Source organism: Phyllobates terribilis, unplaced genomic scaffold (genome assembly GCF_046119375.1).
Source record: "Phyllobates terribilis strain yellow unplaced genomic scaffold, ASM4611937v1 Scaffold_63__1_contigs__length_7903474, whole genome shotgun sequence".
Taxonomy (NCBI): Eukaryota; Metazoa; Chordata; class Amphibia; order Anura; family Dendrobatidae; genus Phyllobates; species Phyllobates terribilis.
In genome coordinates, this window is record NW_027362823.1 from 1,673,005 (window position 1) to 1,686,353 (window position 13,349).

A 13,349-nucleotide genomic window follows, 5' to 3' on the forward strand; every position below is an offset into this window, starting at 1 on the left:
ATAGTATTTGCTTATGCCTTGCAAGCAAAAGCTGCCAAAAATAAGGATGGAGGAACTTGCAATGCTGGCACCCTGGTGGTATAGTGGTGGTGGAGGCTGAGGATAAGGAGAAGAAGATAAAACAGCCGAAACGAGGAAGCGTATACCCATGTGTGGGTGTGAAGCGGTGCATGTGAATACACCTCCCGAAATAACACAGTGGATTTGACTTTATGTTACTCTGCTGTCATTTGGTGGTGATGAGAAGTCTGGCCCAATCCAGCCCTTGTTCATTTTGATAAGGGTCAGCTTGTCAGCATTGTCAGTTGACAGGCGAGTGCGCTTATCAGTTATAATTCCCCCAGCGGCACTAAAAACATGCTCCGATAACACGCTAGCGGCAGGGCAGGCCAGGACCTCCAAGGCGTACAGAGCGAGTTCATTCCAAGAGTCCAGCTTGGATACCCAATAATTAAAAGGCACAGAGGAATCACGGAGGACGCTGGTACGATCGGCAAGGTACTCCCTCACCATCTTTTGAAACTTTCCACTCCTTGTGAGAGTACCCCGCGCCTCAGGGCCTGTAAGCTGGGCGGGTGTCAGAAAACTGTCCCAGAACGTTGACAGTGTTCCCCTGCCTCTGCTGGATTGGAGTTGCATCTCTCTCGCCTGTACGCCTTGGTTGGGCAACGAACTGTGACCTCTGCCGCTAGCGTGTTCAGATGGGAATTTTTTTAAGAGTTCTGCAGCAAGGGCCTTCTGGTACTGCCCCATTTTTGTAGACCTCTCCACCTCAGGAATAAGAGAGTGAAAGTTCTCCTTGTAGCGGGGGTCTACAAGTGTCACCAACCAGGAATGACTGTCACCCAACATTTTGACAACGCGAGGGTCACGGTTAAGGCAGTGTAACATAAAGTCAGCCATGCGTGCCAGACTGGTAACGGGCAAGATTTCCGTGTCCTCACCAAGATGACGACTGACCATGCTCTCCTCCTCCTCCTCCTCTTCCCCCCCCCCGTCCTCAGGCCACCCACGCTGAACCGACGGTATGACACTTGTACAGGTACTACCGTCTACAACGCATGATAGCAGCTCCTGTTCTTCCTCCTCCTCCTCCTCCTCCTCTCCCTCATTGTCCCCCAATGCACATTGGAATGAGATGAGGCTGGGCTGTGTGTAATCGCCCGCTACGGCTTCTTGATCCATCTCATCATACTCTGGCTGCAATGCCTCCTCTTTAATTCTCTGCAGAGAGCGTTGCAAAAGACAGACAAGTGGGATGCTGACACTAATGATGGCGTCATCGCCACTCACCATCTTGGTGGCCTCCTCAAAGTTTGTCAGGATGGTACAAATGTCAGACATCCAGGTCCACTCCTGAGGTCTTATGTGTGGAGTCTGACCTGAATATCGACGGCCTTGTTGCAGCTGGTACTCCACAACTGCTCTCTTCTGCTCACAAATCCTTTGCAACATGTGGAGGGTAGAGTTCCAGCATGTGGGGACATCACACACCAGTCGGTGTGCCGGAAGCTGCAAACGCTGCTGCAACACAGCAAGGGCGGCGGAAGCTGTAGCCGACTTGCGAAAATGAGCTGACAGGCGGCGTACTTTCACGAGCAGATCTGGCAACTCGGGGTACGATTTAAGAAACCGCTGAACCACGAGGTTAAGCACATGAGCCAGGCATGGTACGTGTGTGATCTCACCTCGCCTCAGAGCCGCCACCAGGTTAAGGCCATTGTCACACACGACCATGCCGGGATGTAGGTTCAGCGGTCTCAGCCACAGATCTGCCTGCTCTTTCACAGCTGTCCACAACTCACAAGCAGTGTGAGGTTTATCACCTAAGCTTATGAGTTTCAGCACAGCCTGTTGCCGCTTGGCGGAGGCAGTACTGCAATGCTTCCAGCTTGTAACTGATGTGGTGATATCTGAGATGGAGGCTGAACATGAGGAGGAGGAGGAGGATGCGCAGGAGCTGTACACTGTGGGGGCAACTCTGACTGACATAGAGCCCGCAATCCTCGGTGTGGGGAGGATGTGTTCCATCCCAAGGTCCGACTGGGTCCCGGCTTCCACTATGTTTACCCAGTGTGCCGTCAGAGAGATGTACCGTCCCTGGCCACAAGCACTTGTCCACGTGTCCGTTGTCAGGTGGACTCTCCCAGTAACTGCGTTGTTGAGGGCACGGCAGATGCTTTGGGACACGTGCTTGTGTAGTGCGGGGATGGCACACCGGGCAAAATAGTGTCGGCTGGGGACCGAGTACCGAGGGACGGCCACCGCCATAAGATTGCGGAAGGATTCCGTCTCCACCAGCCTAAAAGGCAGCATTTCCAATGCAAGCAGTCGTGAAATGTGCGAATTTAGGACTGTGGCCTGTGGGGCGTTAGCTGCGAATTTCTGCTTTCGTTCAAAGGTCTGGGATATGGACAATTGAACGCTGCGGTGGGACGTGGACGTGGATGCTGTTTCTTGAGAAACTGCCATAACAAGTGAAGACTGAGAGGAGGGGGCATTTTTACATGCAGTATGGACAGGGGATTGCCTTGCACACACAACAGGGGCTTCTATTGCACGCACAACAGTGGAAGAAGCAGTGGTGACACCCGCTGACACTTGTCGTGGACCCTGGGTTTCGCCCCACAAAGTCGGGTGCTTTGCTGCCATGTGCCTGATCATGCTGGTGGTGGTCAGGCTGGTAGTTTTGTCACCCCTGCTGATGCTGGCATGGCAGGTGGAACATATGGCCTTTTTGGGGTTATCAGCAGAGTCTTTAAAAAAATTCCAGACTCTGGAAGACCTACCGCTTGTACTGGCAACGTCCCTCGTGTTGGTGTTACGGGGAACGGTTGCCTGCCTTCTGTCTGCGGCCACCACACTGCTTCTTCCTGCCTGTTGGGGTACTCTGCCTCCCTCCCCCTGTGTGCTGCTGGCCTCACTCTGCATGTCCTCCTTCCACGTTGGGTCAGTTACTAGATCATCCACCACCTCCTCCTCTTCCACTTGCGCACCACGATCCTCCTCCTCACTTCCTGGCAATTGTGTCTCGTCATCGTCCACCTCTTGTGACAGATTGCCAACGTCGACTTCCTGTGGCCGTGGCTGTTCAAATATTTGGGCATCGCAACATGGGATCTCCTCTGCCACCACTTCAAGCGTATCAGGCGAGGGGCCCAAATATGGAAATGGACCAGTGAACAGCTCTTCAGAGTGTCCAAGTGTGGGATCACTTGCTGTCTGACGACACTCGGCATGGTGGGAGGAAGGAGCATCAGGGTGAGGAGGAGTATGCGGTCGAGACTCACGGCTACTAAGAGTTGACCGTGTGGAAGACAGACCGGAGGTGGTGGTGCCCAGGTAACTGGAAGTATTGTCTGCTATCCAATTAATAACCTGTTCACACTGATCAGTTCTCAATACTGGTGTTGTTCTGTGCTTCCCTAGTAATTCGGTCAAGAAGTGGGAGCGAGAAGATGTGGCTGTTGGTTGTGGCACATTTTCACCTTGGCCACGGCGCCATCCTCTGCACGAACCATCACAGAACGTCCACTTCCACGTCCCTTGCCACGCGCCTTGCCCATTATAAATGAAGTAAAATAGCTTACACTTGCACTATCAATGGAAAAAGGGTAATAAAGAGTAGATTAGAACCGTGGCAGAGGAAAACCACAGTTATTGTTTACTGGGGTATACCACACTTTTTTAAATAGAGATATTTGCGGCTGAACAGTGAGCGACACACTCAAACTGCTTTTTTTTTAGATACCAAAGGCCCAAAACTGGATAGTACAGCGATTTGACCCGTGGAACTGCGAAACCACACTGGGATGTCGGGCCTACACAAGACTATTTTCAACAGATATATTTTTGTGTCACAACAGTTAGGAGACACTACTGTTTTTCTTTACGGAAAAAACTACCAAAATATGAATAATAGAGATTTTTTTACCGTGGAACAGCAAAACCACAGTTATAATTTACTGGTGTATACCAGGCTTTTTAAAATATATATATATTTGCGGCTGAACAGTGAGCGACACACTCAAACTGTTTTATTTAGATACAAATGGCCCAAAAGTGGATAATACAGAGGTTTGTACCGTGGAACTGCAAAACCACACTTGTATTTCTTGGGCCTACACCAGACTATTTTCAACAGATATATTTGTGTCTGAAAAATCAGGGAGACACTATTATTATTTTTATACAGCAAAAAATGCCAAAAACAGGATAATAGAGATGTTTTACCGTGGAACATCAAAACCACAGTAATAATTTACTGGTGTATACCAGGCTTTTTAAAATATATATATATATTTGCGGCTGAACAGTGAGCGACACACTCAAACTGTTTTTTTTAGATACAAATGGCCCAAAAGTGGATAATACAGAGGTTTGTACCGTGGAACTGCAAAACCACACTTGTATTTCTCGGGCCTACACCAGACTATTTTCAACAGATATATTTGTGTCTGAAAAATCAGGGAGACACTATTTTTTTTTTTTTTTACAGCAAAAAATGCAAAAAGCAGGATAATAGAGATTTTTTACCGTGGAACAGCAAAAGCACACTTCTGTCTCTCTGGCCTACACCAGACTATTTTCAACAGATATATTTGTGTCTGAAAAATCAGGGAGACACTATTATTATTTTTATACAGCAAAAAATGCCAAAAACAGGATAATAGAGATGTTTTACCGTGGAACATCAAAACCACAGTAATAATTTACTGGTGTATACCAGGCTTTTTAAAATATACATATATTTGCGGCTGAACAGTGAGCGACACACTCAAACTGTTTTTTTTAGATACAAATGGCCCAAAAGTGGATAATACAGAGGTTTGTACCATGGAACTGCAAAACCACACTTGTATTTCTCGGGCCTACACCAGACTATTTTCAACAGATATATTTGTGTCTGAAAAATCAGGGAGACACTATATTTTTTTTTTTTACAACAAAAAATGCAAAAAGCAGGATAATAGAGATTTTTTACCATGGAACAGCAAAAGCACACTTCTGTCTCTCTGGCCTACACCAGACTATTTTCAACAGATATATTTGTGTCTGAAAAATCAGGGAGACACTATTATTATTTTTATACAGCAAAAAATGCCAAAAACAGGATAATAGAGATGTTTTACCGTGGAACATCAAAACCACAGTAATAATTTACTGGTGTATACCAGGCTTTTTAAAATATATATATATTTGCGGCTGAGCGACACACTCAAACTGTTTTTTTTAGATACAAATGGCCCATAGAACTGCAAAACCACACTTCTGTTTCTCTGGCCTACACCAGACTATTTTCAACAGATATATTTGTGTCTGAAAAATCAGAGGCACACTTTTTTTTGGGGGGGGACGGGACACCAAAAGGTTAATAAGATGGGTATTTGTACATTGTGAAGGAGGAAAAAAAAAAGAGGATTTTGATAAAAAAAAAAGGATTTTTCCTGGCCCCCGGGACCTGGAGCTAAGTCCAGCAATTTCAGCAACAGGAGCAGCACACAGGACTGTAATGCAGCGTTTGCTGGTATAACCACTGCGTCTCCTATACAGCCTGCCTGCCTGCCTGCCTGATATACCTGGGATGGATATTAGTCCTGAGAAGGACTGTTTGTTTGATCTGGCAGCCTTTACAGACCCTACACTATCTATTTTGCAGGATATATCTCTCCCTAAATCAGCAGCGCTGTCCCTACACTGTCTGATCCGGAGCGACTGTGTCCAAGATGGCGGCACCCGGTTTTAAATACTCGAGGTGACGCTGTGCGGCCAGCCAATCACTGTAATGCCCACAAACAACATGGCTGCGGCATTACAGTGACTGGCTGGCAATCCCTGCATGTTCATTGGCTCTGTAAAGAGCGCCAAACATGCAGGGCGGAGACCCGAGCTCCCGCCCGAGTAACCCGGAAATGCTCGGTGCTCGCCGAACATCCCGAATAGCGTGATGCTCGGGCGAGTACCGAGCAGTGTCGAGCATGTTCGCTCAACACTAGTCCTTACATTTCCAGGAGGGATTACAGAGGAAGTGCGTATAGTAAAGTTCTTACATTTCCATGAGGAATTAAAAAGGAAGCGCACAAAGTACAGTCGTTACATTTCCAGGAGTATTTACAGAGGAAGTGCAAAAAGTAAAGTTCTTACATTTCCAGGAGGGATTACAGAGGAAGGGCATAAAGTAAAGTTCTTACATTTCCAGGAGGGATTACAGAGGAAGTGCATAAACTAAAGCTCTTACATTTCCAGGAGGAATTACAGAGGAAATGCACAACGTTCTTACATTTCCAGGAGGGATTACAGAGGAAGTGCACAAAGTAGATTTCTTACATTTCCAGGAGGGATTACAGAGGAAGTGCATAAAGTAAAGTTCTTACATTTCCAGGAGGGATTACAGAGGAAGGGCATAAAGTAAAGTTCTTACATTTCCAGGAGGGATTACAGAGGAAGTGCACAAAGTAGATTTCTTACATTTCCAGGAGGGATTACAGTGTAAGTGCATAAAGTAAAGTTCTTACAATTCCAGGAGGGATTACAGAGGAAGTGCATAAAGTAAAGTTCTTACATTTCCAGGGGGGATTACAGAGGAAGTGCATAAAGTAAAGTTCTTACATTTCCAGGAGTAATTAAAGAGGAAGTGCACAAAGTAGAGTCCTTACATTTCCAGGAGGATTTACAGAGGAAGTGCACAAAGTAAAGTTCTTACATTTCCAGGAGGGATTACAGAGGAAGTGCATATAGTAAAGTTCTTACATTTCCATGAGGAATTAAAGAGGAAGTGCAGAAAGTAGAGTCCTTACATTTCCAGGAGGGATTACAGAGGAAGTGCACAAAGTAGAGTCCTTACATTTCCAGGAGGGATTACAGGGGATGTGCACAAAGTAGAGATCTTACATTTCCAGGAGTATTTACAGAGGAAGTGCAAAAAGTAAAGTTCTTACATTTCCAGGAGGGATTACAGAGGAAATGCATAAAGTAAAGTTCTCACATTTCCATGAGGAATTAAAGAGGAAATGCACAAAGTAGAGTTCTTACATTTCCAGGAGGGATTACAGAGGAAGTGCATAAAGTAGAGTTCTTACATTTCCAGGAGGGATTACAGAGGAAGTGCAAAAAGTAAAGTTCTTACATTTCCAGGAGGGATTACAGAGGAAGTGCATAAAGTAAAGTTCTTACATTTCCAGGGGGAATTAAAGAGGAAGTGCAGAAAGTGGAGTCCTTACATTTCCAGGAGGGATTACAGGGGATGTGCACAAAGTAGAGTTCTTACATTTCCAGGAGGATTTACAGAGGAAGTGCAAAAAGTAAAATTCTTACATTTCCAGGAGGGATTACAGAGGAAGTGCATAAAGTAAAATTCTTACATTTTCAGGAGAGATTACAGAGGAAGTGCATAAAGTAAAATTCTTACATTTTCAGGAGAGATTACAGAGGAAGTGCATAAAGTAAAGTTCTTACATTTCCAGGAGGGATTACAGGGGATATGCACAAAGTAGAGTTCTTACTTTTCCAGGAAGATTTACAGAGGAAGTGCATAAAGTAAAATTCTTACATTTCCAGGAGGGATTACAGGGGATGTGCACAAAGTAGACTTCTTACATTTCCAGGACAGATTACAGAGGAAGTGCATAAAGTAAAGTTCTTACATTTCCAGGAGGGATTACAGAGGAAATGCATAAAGTAAAGTTCTTACATTTCCAGGAGTAATTAAAGAGGAAGTGCACAAAGTAGAGTCCTTACATTTCCAGGAGGATTTACAGAGGAAGTGCACAAAGTAAAGTCCTTACATTTCCAGGAGGGATTACAGGGGAAGTGCAGAAAGTAAAGTTCTTACATTTCCAGGAGGAATTACAGAGGAAATGCACAATGTTCTTACATTTCCAGGAGGGATTACAGAGGAAGAGCACAAAGTAGATTTCTTACATTTCCAGGAGAGATTACAGAGGAAGTGCGTAAAGTAAAGGTCTTACATTTCCAGGAGGGATTACAGAGGAAGTGCATAAAGTAAAGTTCTTACATTTCCAGGAGAGATTACAGAGGAAGTGCATAAAGTAGAGTTCTTACATTTCCAGGAGGGATTACAGAGGAAGTGCATAAAGTAAAATTCTTACATTTCCAGGAGGGATTACAGAGGAAGTGCATAAAGTAAAGTTCTTACATTTCCAGGAGGGATTACAGGGGATATGCACAAAGTAGAGTTCTTACATTTCCAGGAGGGATTACAGAGGAAGTGCATAAAGTAAAATTCTTAAATTTCAGGAGGGATTACAGAGGAAGTGCATAAAGTAAAGTTCTTACATTTCCAGGAGGGATTACAGAGGAAGTGCATAAAGTAAAGTTCTTACATTTCCAGGAGGGATTACAGAGGAAATGCATAAAGTAAAGTTCTTACATTTCCAGGAGGGATTACAGGGGATGTGCACAAAGTAGAGTTCTTAAATTTCAGGAGGGATTACAGAGGAAGTGCATAAAGTAAAGTTCTTACATTTCCAGGAGGGATTACAGAGGAAGTGCATAAAGTAAAATTCTTACATTTCCAGGAGGGATTACAGAGGAAGTGCATAAAGTAAAGTTCTTACATTTCCAGGAGGGATTACAGAGGAAGTGCATAAATTAAAGTTCTTACATTTCCAGGAGTAATTAAAGAGGAAGTGCACAAAGTAGAGTCCTTACATTTCCAGGAGGATTTACAGAGGAAGTGCACAAAGTAAAGTTCTTACATTTCCAGGAGGGATTACAGAGGAAGTGCACAAAGTAGAGTCCTTACATTTCCAGGAGGGATTACAGGGGAAGTGCAGAAAGTAAAGTTCTTACATTTCCAGGAGGAATTACAGAGGAAATGCACAATGTTCTTAAATTTCCAGGAGGGATTACAGAGGAAGAGCACAAAGTAGATTTCTTACATTTCCAGGAGAGATTACAGAGGAAGTGCATAAAGTAAAGGTCTTACATTTCCAGGAGGGATTACAGAGGAAGTGCATAAAGTAAAGTTCTTACATTTCCAGGAGAGATTACAGAGGAAGTGCATAAAGTAGAGTTCTTACATTTCCAGGAGGGATTACAGAGGAAGTGCATAAAGTAAAATTCTTACATTTCCAGGAGGGATTACAGAGGAAGTGCATAAAGTAAAGTTCTTACATTTCCAGGAGGGATTACAGGGGATATGCACAAAGTAGAGTTCTTACATTTCCAGGAGGGATTACAGAGGAAGTGCATAAAGTAAAGTTCTTACATTTCCAGGAGAGATTACAGAGGAAGTGCATAAAGTAAAGTTCTTACATTTCCAGGAGGAATTACAGAGGAAGTCCATAAAGTAAAGTTCTTACATTTCCAGGAGGAATTAGAGAGGAAGTGCAAAAAGTAAAGTTCTTACATTTCCAGGAGGGATTACAGAGGAAGTCCATAAAGTAAAGTTCTTACATTTCCAGGAGGAATTACAGAGGAAATGCACAACGTTCTTACATTTCCAGGAGGGATTACAGAGGAAGTGCACAAAGTAGATTTCTTACATTTCCAGGAGGGATTACGGAGGAAGTGAAGTAAAGTTCTTGCATTTCCAGGAGGGATTACAGAGGAAGTGCATAAAGTTCTTACATTTCCAGGAGGGATTACAGAGGAAGTGCATAAAGTAAAGTTCTTACATTTCCAGGAGGGATTACAGAGGAAGTGCATAAAGTAAAGTTCTTACATTTCCAGGAGGGATTACAGAGGAAGTGCATAAAGTAAAGTTCTTACATTTCCAGGAGTAATAAAAGAGGAAGTGCACAAAGTAGAGTCCTTACATTTCCAGGAGGATTTACAGAGGAAGTGCACAAAGTAAAGTTCTTACATTTCCAGGAGGGACTACAGAGGAAGTGCACAAAGTAGAGTCCTTACATTTCCAGGAGGGATTACAGGGGAAGTGCAGAAAGTAAAGTTCTTACATTTCCAGGAGGGACTACAGAGGAAGTGCACAAAGTAGAGTCCTTACATTTCCAGGAGGGATTACAGGGGAAGTGCAGAAAGTAAAGTTCTTACATTTCCAGGAGGAATTACAGAGGAAATGCACAACGTTCTTACATTTCCAGGAGGGATTACAGAGGAAATGCACAAAGTAGATTTCTTACATTTCCAGGAGGGATTACAGAGGAAGTGCATAAAGTAAAGTTCTTACATTTCCAGGAGGGATTACAGAGGAAGTGCATAAAGTAAAGTTCTTACATTTCCAGGAGGGATTACACAGGAAGTGCATAAAGCAAAGTTCTTACTTTTCCAGGAGGGATTACAGAGGAAGTGCATAAAGTAAAGTTCTTACATTTCCAGGAGGAATTACAGAGGAAGTCCATAAAGTAAAGTTCTTACATTTCCAGGAGGGATTACAGGGGAAGTGCAGAAAGTAAAGTTCTTACATTTCCAGGAGGAATTACAGAGGAAATGCACAACGTTCTTACATTTCCAGGAGGGATTACAGAGGAAGTGCACAAAGTAGATTTCTTACATTTCCAGGAGGGATTACAGAGGAAGTGCATAAAGTAAAGTTCTTACATTTCCAGGAGGGATTACAGAGGAAGGGCATAAAGTAAAGTTCTTACATTTCCAGGAGGGATTACAGAGGAAGTGCACAAAGTAGATTTCTTACATTTCCAGGAGGGATTACAGTGTAAGTGCATAAAGTAAAGTTCTTACAATTCCAGGAGGGATTACAGAGGAAGTGCATAAAGTAAAGTTCTTACATTTCCAGGGGGGATTACAGAGGAAGTGCATAAAGTAAAGTTCTTACATTTCCAGGAGTAATTAAAGAGGAAGTGCACAAAGTAGAGTCCTTACATTTCCAGGAGGATTTACAGAGGAAGTGCACAAAGTAAAGTTCTTACATTTCCAGGAGGGATTACAGAGGAAGTGCATATAGTAAAGTTCTTACATTTCCATGAGGAATTAAAGAGGAAGTGCAGAAAGTAGAGTCCTTACATTTCCAGGAGGGATTACAGAGGAAGTGCACAAAGTAGAGTCCTTACATTTCCAGGAGGGATTACAGGGGATGTGCACAAAGTAGAGATCTTACATTTCCAGGAGTATTTACAGAGGTAGTGCAAAAAGTAAAGTTCTTACATTTCCAGGAGGGATTACAGAGGAAATGCATAAAGTAAAGTTCTCACATTTCCATGAGGAATTAAAGAGGAAATGCACAAAGTAGAGTTCTTACATTTCCAGGAGGGATTACAGAGGAAGTGCATAAAGTAGAGTTCTTACATTTCCAGGAGGGATTACAGAGGAAGTGCAAAAAGTAAAGTTCTTACATTTCCAGGAGGGATTACAGAGGAAGTGCATAAAGTAAAGTTCTTACATTTCCAGGGGGAATTAAAGAGGAAGTGCAGAAAGTGGAGTCCTTACATTTCCAGGAGGGATTACAGGGGATGTGCACAAAGTAGAGTTCTTACATTTCCAGGAGGATTTACAGAGGAAGTGCAAAAAGTAAAATTCTTACATTTCCAGGAGGGATTACAGAGGAAGTGCATAAAGTAAAATTCTTACATTTCCAGGAGGGATTACAGAGGAAGTGCATAAAGTAAAGTTCTTACATTTCCAGGAGGGATTACAGGGGATATGCACAAAGTAGAGTTCTTACTTTTCCAGGAGGATTTACAGAGGAAGTGCATAAAGTAAAATTCTTACATTTCCAGGAGGGATTACAGGGGATGTGCACAAAGTAGAGTTCTTACATTTCCAGGAGGGATTACAGAGGAAGTGCATAAAGTAAAGTTCTTACATTTCCAGGAGGGATTACAGAGGAAGTGCATAAAGTAAAGTTCTTACATTTCCAGGACGGATTACAGAGGAAGTGCATAAAGTAAAGTTCTTACATTTCCAGGAGGGATTACAGAGGAAATGCATAAAGTAAAGTTCTTACATTTCCAGGAGGGATTACAGGGGATGTGCACAAAGTAGAGTTCTTAAATTTCAAGAGGGATTACAGAGGAAGTGCATAAAGTAAAGTTCTTACATTTCCAGGAGGGATTACAGAGGAAGTGCATAAAGTAAAGTTCTTACATTTCCAGGAGGGATTACAGAGGAAATGCATAAAGTAAAGTTCTTACATTTCCAGGAGGGATTACAGGGGATGTGCACAAAGTAGAGTTCTTAAATTTCAGGAGGGATTACAGAGGAAGTGCATAAAGTAAAGTTCTTACATTTCCAGGAGGGATTACAGAGGAAGTGCATAAAGTAAAATTCTTACATTTCCAGGAGGGATTACAGGGGAAGTGCAGAAAGTAGAGTTCTTACATTTCCAGGAGGGATTACAGAGGAAGTGCATAAATTAAAGTTCTTACATTTCCAGGAGTAATTAAAGAGGAAGTGCACAAAGTAGAGTCCTTACATTTCCAGGAGGATTTACAGAGGAAGTGCATAAAGTAAAGTTCTTACATTTCCAGGAGGGATTACAGAGGAAGTGCACAAAGTAGAGTCCTTACATTTCCAGGAGGGATTACAGGGGAAGTGCAGAAAGTAAAGTTCTTACATTTCCAGGAGGAATTACAGAGGAAATGCACAATGTTCTTACATTTCCAGAAGGGATTACAGAGGAAGAGCACAAAGTAAAGTTCTTACATTTCCAGGAGGGATTACAGAGGAAGTGCATATAGTAAAGTTCTTACATTTCCATGAGGAATTAAAGAGGAAGTGCAGAAAGTAGAGTCCTTACATTTCCAGGAGGGATTACAGAGGAAGTGCACAAAGTAGAGTCCTTACATTTCCAGGAGGGATTACAGGGGATGTGCACAAAGTAGAGATCTTACATTTCCAGGAGTATTTACAGAGGTAGTGCAAAAAGTAAAGTTCTTACATTTCCAGGAGGGATTACAGAGGAAATGCATAAAGTAAAGTTCTCACATTTCCATGAGGAATTAAAGAGGAAATGCACAAAGTAGAGTTCTTACATTTCCAGGAGGGATTACAGAGGAAGTGCATAAAGTAGAGTTCTTACATTTCCAGGAGGGATTACAGAGGAAGTGCAAAAAGTAAAGTTCTTACATTTCCAGGAGGGATTACAGAGGAAGTGCATAAAGTAAAGTTCTTACATTTCCAGGGGGAATTAAAGAGGAAGTGCAGAAAGTGGAGTCCTTACATTTCCAGGAGGGATTACAGGGGATGTGCACAAAGTAGAGTTCTTACATTTCCAGGAGGATTTACAGAGGAAGTGCAAAAAGTAAAATTCTTACATTTCCAGGAGGGATTACAGAGGAAGTGCATAAAGTAAAATTCTTACATTTCCAGGAGGGATTACAGAGGAAGTGCATAAAGTAAAGTTCTTACATTTCCAGGAGGGATTACAGGGGATATGCACAAAGTAGAGTTCTTACTTTTCCAGGAGGATT